Below are 9,797 nucleotides of genomic sequence, written 5' to 3' on the forward strand. Positions count from 1 at the left end.
AGCGTCGCGGGCACTAGTATGTACTTGTGCACGCTTAGAAAACCTAGAGAAAAGAGTTGGTCTATAAAAAGGTTTATAAAAAGTCTTTTTTTTATAAATACTTGTAACTTTTTTTAAAAATTTTATGATGAGCCAGGTATATGTAATCATACCACAATGATAGTAACGTAGGTACGAAACGTGAACGATAGTAACATCTCTCTGAATTTTTTATTGCAGTGTGCACAGTTGGTCGCAACGTTATATGTAATGTAGCTCTTGTTCAATGATTATAATTATACATATAATATGGTTATTTTTTATCGGAAGGAGCGGTTACGTCCTACGGCAGCAGAAGTATCGTGTAATTGACTTAAAACTCGCGCGAGTAACTTTTCTGTAAGACGTGAATTAACATGGGTAATGGAACTGAACTCCGTGGGTTTTTGTGCTAGCTCAATTGATAAAGAAGGCGGAATAGTCGAGTAAATTTCTAATTAACTTGGGTCCCAGTTTATTAAATTTACACACGTTTAGGACTTGACGCGCGGTGTATCAAATATTTTGTATCAAATTGAAATATACTAAAATATTTTTATATTTTTTTCATGATTTGTTCGTCTAGTGTGTCCTCACAGCGGACTTTTTTTTAGTATTAACACTTTTGTTGTACAATGGAAGTTAATTGAAAATTGGAACGGATGAATAGTAAATGCAAACTACCCTAAAAATGTCTAAGTAGGTACTTATTCTGCAAACTTGCTAGCTTGTGTGAGTCATTCATAACGGTCAATTTCAAATAACGAACTTCAATTTAATAGAAACCAAACAAAACAAATCATTTGTAAGCATGTCACAATACTTTGCTCTCATTGGTCCATTTTTGCGAACAATAAAAAAAGAGAATAAGGTTGTTTATTGAAAACAGTCGTAAGTAGCCAACCGTAATCGTATGTCTTGAAAAGCACCAATGTGCACTCGGCATTATAGAGTTTGAAAACATCATAAAATGCTAGATACAGCGTTTCTAAAGCAACTTCCAGGACGTCTTAACTCTTTAAGAAGTCTAAGTGAAAACTAATGGGTTCAATGTTTATGAAGTAAACATTTTAAGAGTTATGGTAAGTTAGGCGAAATTTATGCCGTCAAAGGAAGCCTTTTAAAAGTAGCCGCTTTCCGTCACGCTGGTTTAAATATCGTATCGCGGCTTAATAATAAACTGGCTAACTTAAGGCCGGCCGCACAGTTTATTAGCCCTTTTACATTCGGCTGTGTACATCATAAACACGGAACGGGTTAAACCTTGGTTTATTAAGGGAAGCATTTTCCTCAATTTGGAGAAAGTTCGAAGTATAGAAGGACAAGATATATTCCAATTATGTTTTCGTATTTTTTGTTTTGTGGTATTTATAATATTTTACCTAGTTATACATTTGTGGTCAGCGGCAAAAAATCATGGGTTTTAGTTTCTAGAATAATTTAAGAAATGCTGAAAAGAAGGATACGTGTTGCACAAAATGTCACTCATATTATATGATTTAGTTTTGAATTTGTTCATCTAGTGTTATTTCTAACTGTACATCGTAAAACTAAACTAAAACGGTCTAAAGGGAACTTTATTTAATCGGATAATAAAATAACAACACAAAATAAAGCAAATTGAATCTCAACAGTATCGAATTTCTTCAAGTTTTCCTGTTAGTGTACGGGGGGCCTTAGCAATCGCAAAACTTGCGAAATTAAAGTGACGACTGTTGTTCTTTGAACGCAATTCAAATAACGATTAAAAAACATTCCACCTGACCGTTTGAAGGGTAATGAAAATGCCTTTGTGCTCACAAAACTTTTTTATTTATATTTTTAATGAGACTTTTCGTTGTTTTTAGGATAAATTGAAATGTCTACAATGTTTGTTGCTCGGATTTTGATACGAAAAATTTAAGTAATGGGAGTTTTGAAAGTTAATATTTTAAAGATTAATAAATGCACGGAGTTTAAGTTTCGGAGGGAAGTATTTATTTGAGTTTAAAGCATTAACAACACAGGCGAAGCTGGGATAAATACTATAGTCGATGGAACAAAGGTTTTAGCTGCTAATTAATTTTACTTCCGTAACCTTAAATTCAAAGAGTTGGCCAATAGACGGGAGCCTTTGTAAAAGTTTGCAAGTCATTCCCAATTTGTGATCGAAGAGTTCCTTAAGGGACACTTCCTAACAAAGCGGGAAGCGTTAGGATACCATTTGACATGCGTTTGCAGCAGTTGACCGGTTTTGAGGTTTAAACAGGAGTAATACGTATCATTATTATCTATTGTCTTTTATTATTAGCAACAATACAATTTTTTTCTGGCATTTGAGGTACACTGGACAGGCATTCCTCCATTTAACCAAATGGTAATCCTTGAGGGCTCAGCTCTTCAGATAAGACAGAGGTAGTGCCAAAACTATGTGTTAGCACCTACTCTTCACCGAGTCCTAAGTCTATGAGACCGCTATATGCAAGTTATTTTTTAAATTCTTAATGAATAAAAATGGTCGATAGTAGTATATGCCATTACTGTTACATGAGTTCAGTTTGTATATAAGAGATCAAGACACTTACTATATATAATCATTATATCAACAGACAGATGCATTTCACTAACCTTCGCTTCACTTTCAATAAATAATAGATACAATGTCTTTAAGCGCGTCAACGCTTGAAGTAATGATCGGAACTCCACTCTTAATAGACTATCGCTATCTTCGATAATGTCAAGATGCCACTTTGTCTTTGCGAGTTTTGGTAAATTTTAATATAATATAATTGTGCGGTGGTTGAATATTCTAAAGTGTTTACTTTGTAAATCAACGGCGGGAGTCGATGCTTATTTTATTTCACTAAACTGCTCTCTTTGTAATTCAATCTTGTTTACGTTTCCTCAATTTTGTCCGCAAATATTGTTAAGGATCTGGATGTTGCGATGGGATGTTGTGAGAGAAGTTTTTCGTACACGATATCCAATTGTGTGTGGTAACTTTACGTGTGACAATTTTTTTGTTTCTTTTCCTTTGAGGCAATGTAAGGGGTGACGAGAGTTACTAATTGAGGTATTGAGGGGGGGGGGGGGCGCTATTTGAAACCTTGCTTGCCTTCCCCGATACTACAACGGTGGGAGTTGTGGGACACTACTGGGAAAGTTGAGGAGAAATTGTAACGGAATTAGGATTGGGGATGGACACGGGCCATTTTTAAATATGAGTAGAGGGAAGAAGGAAGAGAAATGTTCGCGAGCCTTTATAGGCCTCAATGTGAATTGACAACTATAAGGTATACACACTGAACTGTGTGCTAGGGCCGCGACAAATATCCCCCGTGCATGGGCGTGCATTCGGTGTGGAGACTGAGCGTACAAGAATTGCCTCAGAGGGGTCTGCATGATTATTGGGTGTATTACTAATATGAAGGAAGCTATGAGGTCTTCTTGTCTAGTGGTATTGTACAGAGGTTCTGCATTCATTACGAGCCCGCACTTGATTCTTGGTTCCAGCATAATCTAAGCGATTATAGAACATGTTTCTGATTTTCTTAATTCAGTAAGTATTAAACAGGTTTAAGTTGCCTTGTAAAAATAATACATCAGAAATTCAAAGCTATGTGCATTACTTCCTTCCTATTCCTTTATCAAGAACATGTTTTGTTCACTTTTAATTACGGAACACAGATCCACTGCAACCTTACCGTCTAAAGTATCGGAGTTTGTAATATATTGGCGTAGTAAGGTGCAGATATATGGTCAATTCAAGGTGAGGGTCAAGAATGCTGTTTATCAGCGGCCAAGGACGCGATATATTGCCTTTGTAGCCTTAATATGTAACTAGACGGAGTTTAAGAAGGAGTGTTGTCCATTTGATGGTTATGTAGTTAAGTACACATTTGTTAAAAGATGCGTCGGGTATTACTAAGGGATTATAAAAACAATATAATCTTTATATATCATGAAATGATAACAGGCTGATATCCGTAAATAATAGATATTCAAGAAAAACTTATATAATTTGTTTCGTTTACTAGACGATCAACAAGCTCGTGTCGTCATTTAAAGCAATAAAAAAATATATATGGGTTGTCTTTTCGAAACAGAATCCAAAACAACAGTTTTTAGAATTTTGTCCATCTGTATATAATTTACGCAAAAACTACTGCATGGAATTCAATGCAATTTTTACCGATGGTTTGCTACAGGTTTAATTTAAAATATAGCTCCATTTTATCCAGGGAGAATATAAAACGCGAATTTTATTTTGGAAAACCTTTTTCTCGTGGCAGAGCCGTGAACTTTTGCTAATTTAATAATATTATTTAAAAACATAATGTTCTTATATGATGAGTAATTGTAAACTAAGTTGAAGTTCAATGCATATTGAAAATCAATATAAATGTTCATAGCTAGCTTCCTTCCAACTAAACCAATTTAAATAGGTAAAGCTCAAAAGAAAGAACTCATCCCCTGCGAGCGTAGTTTCACCAAAATAAACTTTTCTCTTAATTAGAAACGGAGATACACATAAATAAATCTATGAAATATAAAAAAATGTACAGAAGGAAATTGATCAAAATTAAATATAAGTTCCTTAAAAAAAAGTTTAAGTTTCGAACAAAATAAATACCAAGAAGTATTCTAGACAACACCAAGAACTGTTTGCTGGTGGTATGATATATTTTATATCCGCCCGGATAGCGACCACCGTACACCGTACAGAAGATGTTAAAACCCGCCATAGAGGCCCACAAATTGCGTCGCCTTCCACTTTCCAGTATCAGCCTTTGTATATCCGGTTCCAACAGGCCGGAATAATTGTGTTGACTGCCGAGGAGTAACCATTTTTCGTCAGTCAACTTTCTTTTGGACCCCACACCTCTTATAATCAGGTCCAGTGGAGTCATTTTCCAGTTTACGTATAAAAAAGAATAAGACGTTTAATTACTAAAATCAGTGCCATTTAAAAAGCTATCGTTAATAAAAATATTACATTTCTAATGAATAAGCAGTTTTGAGAAGGTACGAATACTTGTTTTGTTGTAAAAGGCTACTCATGGCGCGAAAACTTAGCAGTTATTCAGCATTATACAGTTTGGTCGTGACTTAATCGTTTCATGAAGTTTTAAATCTTTATGCTTGTTTTAGTTTGGTAGGAAGTTATTTATAACAGCTTGTTTTTTGTTTTTCGTATCCAACTGGTACTAAAGAAAACCTTATTCAATATACTGTGTAGTATATTCTTTCTGAGCGATTTTATTACAAGCACTGATCACATGTCATAAAAATAGACGACAGAAATCAGAATGATAACTTATAAAGTAAACAAAATCCTAACTTACAAACAAATTCATTAATAATAATAATATCAGCCCTGTATTATATACTTGCCCACTGCTGAGCACGGGCCTCTTCTACTACTGAAAGGGATTAGGCCCTAGTCCACCACGCTGGCCTAGTGCGGATTGGTAGACTTTACACACCTTCGAAATTCCTATAGAAAACTTCTCAGATGTGCAGGTTTCCTCACGATGTTTTCCTTCACCGTTAAAGCGAACGATAAATTCACAAAGAATACACACATGATTTTTAGAAAAGTCAGAGTTGTGGGTTCTTGGGATTTGAACCTGCGGACATTCGTCTTGGCAGTCCGTTCCACACCCAACTAGGCTATCGCCGCTTCAACAAATCCATTACAAATCGATACATGCGTTAATTTAAAAGATTTAATACGCAATTTTCATTAAATCTAGAATTAATTATATTAGTAGCTCTATATATAATTTTAACCAAACCAGAATAAAATTGTAACCCAACTTTCTCATATAAAAATATCGCCTATGAGCCGATCCATCTTCCACGCACAAATAAAGTTTGAAATGCACAATTCGGCTAATCCCTAGGCTCCTCTCCGAGTCCCCACTAAAAGCCGTTCGCGTCATCAGACATTCTATTTGAGCTTGTAATCAGCCTACTGACTGCAAATCTGATTACTGACTGAGATTGTCACTTTTAAATGAGTTTTTCTTTGTACGTTGGTTTTTGGAAATGTGAAAGAAAAATAATTAACTATAAAAATTGTATATAATGACGTCATCGCTATTACTATATGAGGGTTTGAGAGAGATAGATACGAGTCATCAGTCCATTTTTGTTTATATAAATACTAGCTTTTGCCCGCGGCTCCGCCTGCGTTATAAAGTTTTTCAGGCTAAAGTTTTCCGTTATAAAAGTAGTAGTTTCCCGGGAACCTTTGTTCTTTCCAGGGTCTCAAACTGTTTCCATACCAAATTTCATCTTAATACGTTGGGTAGTTTTTGAGTTTAACACGTTCAGGCAGACAAATGCAGCGAGGGACTTTGTTTTATAATATATATTTTTAGCACTTTTTAAGAGGAACAATCCCGTCATACATCATTGTTGCATAACTTTAACCGTTTACGCAGCGCACGCAACGGAAGCTCTCAAAACTAATAATTTTTCCCCGTTTATGCAACATGTTTCATTACTGCTCCGCTCCTATTGGTCATAGCGTGATGATATATAGCCTATAGCACTCCGGGATCAAAGGGCTATCCAACACAAGAATATTTTTTCAGTTTGGACCGGTAGTTCCTGAGATTAGCCATTACTGCTCTGCTCCTATAAGGTATAGCGTGATGATATATAGCCTATAGCACTCCACGAACAAAGGGCTATCCAACGCAAAAAGAATTTTTCAGTTTGGACCGGTAGTTCCCGAGATTAGCCATTACTGCTCCGCTCCTATTGGGTATAGCGTGATGATATATAGCCTATAGTACTCCACGAACAAAGGGCTATCCAACGCAAAAAGAATTTTTCAGTTTGGACCGGTAGTTCCTGAGATTAGCGCGTTCAAACAAACAAACAAACAAACTCTTCAGCTTTATATAATAGTATAGATTTTAATAAGTAGCGTGTCATTTTCGCATTTGTTAATTATGTTCAAGACTATTAATTTAGTAAGCCTTTTAAGGGTACGTAGAATATAACAGTATTAAAATAGCGATCATAGTTCCCAAAACCCATATATTATTCTGAGTTTTCAAAGTATTTTTAAACATTCTATCCTTCACAATTTCATCAAAGTAGGTATCCAGGTTTTCGATACGTGCGCCAAAAAGTAAAAATTGAATGCATACGAGACGTGTCGAACCACATCCGGCGACCGGAAACAGGCCTTACTTCCGGCGCGCTCGGCTTTTTGCCTTTTTTCACATGTCCCGGATGTTGATCGATGCACCGCGCAATACTTTGGTTAATTAGCTTCCAGCACATGGTGGTGGAAGTCGCATAACTCCATCAGTAATTTTTACATCCTCGAAAGAATTGAAATAAAAACTAAAAACTATTTAAACGGATTTTATCGCGGTTTTTTTTTTTTTTATATTATTATTTTCTCCCGACGTTTCGAAGACTTTGCAGCCTTCATGGTCACGGGGGGGACTGAGGTGTTGTTCATCCGTAAAGTCAAAGTTACAATATCTACCTACATTTTTCAAATATACAACTTTTTTAAAATTTTATCTGTTGACGGTCCGATCTACGCAGAATGAGCTCACAGTGTCTTGAGGTCTGGCAGCCGGTCTTTTGGGATCCGATTTAATTAAATGTAGAACAGGATCCCAGGCTTGTGCAAGCTTCCAACCATCTTCCCTATTGAAATTTGGGTGTTTTTAATTTCAATAGCCTCGCGAATCATCCTAGGCAGGAATCGGTGTTCTTTGGCAAGGATTTGTGGCTTGTCTAATCGCAAATAATGATTGGAGCCTCCTTCAGAATGTTCAGCGACTGCAGACTTCGTAGAGCGTCGGTGTTTCACGTCAGCTATATGTTCTTTTAAAACACATATAGCTGACGTGGGAAACAGACCCATACTGATAAATATCTGAACGGTGAATCTCACCACCATCCAAAACAGTTAGCTACCGTGGGCAAATCATTGTTTCAGAGAGCACGAGGAATCTGTGACGAGAAACACCTGGCCGCTGAGCTACAACATGTCAAGCAAGTACTGCGAGACAACAAGCTCCAAATTCCACGCCGCCGTCACAGAGACCGAGTGAAACCAGCCACAGTTGAACGTGTTCCGGTTGTACTACCATATGTGAGAGGAGTCACCGACAAGATTGGCTACATCCTGAAGCGTGCTTCAATAAAAACCTATTTCAAGCCGCCTAAGAAGATTAGTCAATTTTTACCACCTGTCAAGTGCCATATACCTCTGCAAGAACCGGGTGTATACAAGATAGACTGCAACTGTGGCCTCTCTTATATAGGACAAACAAAAGAAATTTAGGGACCCGCGTAAAAGAACATATAGCTGACGTGAAACACCGACGCTCTACGAAGTCTGCAGTCGCTGAACATTCTGAAGGAGGCTCCAATCATTATTTGCGATTAGACAAGCCACAAATCCTTGCCAAAGAACACCGATTCCTGCCTAGGATGATTCGCGAGGCTATTGAAATTAAAAACACCCAAATTTCAATAGGGAAGATGGTTGGAAGCTTGCACAAGCCTGGGATCCTGTTCTACATTTAATTAAATCGGATCCCAAAAGACCGGCTGCCAGACCTCAAGACACTGTGAGCTCATTCTGCGTAGATCGGACCGTCAACAGATAAAATTTTAAAAAGTTGTATATTTGAAAAATGTAGGTAGATATTGTAACTTTGACTTTACGGATGAACAACACCTCAGTCCCCCCCGTGACCATGAAGGCTGCAAAGTCTTCGAAACGTCGGGAGAAAATAATAATATAAAAAAAAAAAAAAAAAAAAAAAAAAAAAAAAAACCGCGATAAAATCCGTTTAAATAGTTTTTAGTTTTTATTTCAATGTCTAACATTCGCGTAAACATAAGAAATCATTATCCTCGAAAGAAATTTATAATTTTAATCATTATTTAGGTTATTAACATTAAGTTAGGTATGTTATGTACTTATATTTCTTGTTGGGTATTTTTAACGTTTTCTGCTTGTGCCTAGGTCTACAACACCATGCTCGTTCTTAAATTCCTTGTGGTTAGCTATTTGTAAATAAATATTTTTATTTGTAACCATCTTTTTGTTTTATAAAGGTGATAAATCATAAGGCATAATAAATCCTCATATCCAAGAGTTATTTATCAGAATTTCTAATGATGAAGTAAACTAACCTGCATTAGACTGGTGGTGCTGAAGAAAGTCTGAGTTCTTCTTATTAGCAAAGAACGCTCGCGTCCAGTAGGTAGAGAAAAATGGCAATTTATTTCCACTCGTGTAGCGACCGCAGTACACAAGGTGTAAAACCCGCCATATTAGCCCAGGTAAGTGTCACGTTCCGGGATGATTTATGGGTATCTGGCTTCAAACAGATCGGCATAATTGTGTCGACTGGCGAGAGGTAACCATTTCTCGTCAGTAGATACTGTAATTGGACCCACTTGCCGTCATGTCCTGTGGGCTCACTTTGCCATGCTCAATTAAAGAATTAGGGAACCCTCCAGGACGTAGAAGCTAGTGAGACGGCCATAGCTCATTAGTAGGACGGTATTTTAAAACAAGTCTGATCAAGATTCTCTTCCACGTATCGTTAACGAATTCAAGTTGGACCGATTCCAATTGTAAAACCTGATTCTAAAGGAAACTGAAATGAACGTGTAACCAACTATATTACGTATCAAAGTGAAGCTTGTCCCAGAGGAGGCAGGGGAGGGGCGTAATAAAAACTATTTGTTGAGTTCTGCTACGTTCTGTGACGAACGTAAATATCTGGACTCCCGTGGGACGCTCT

This window comes from Manduca sexta, chromosome 18 (assembly GCF_014839805.1).
Source record: "Manduca sexta isolate Smith_Timp_Sample1 chromosome 18, JHU_Msex_v1.0, whole genome shotgun sequence".
In the NCBI taxonomy this organism is placed as follows: domain Eukaryota; kingdom Metazoa; phylum Arthropoda; class Insecta; order Lepidoptera; family Sphingidae; genus Manduca; species Manduca sexta.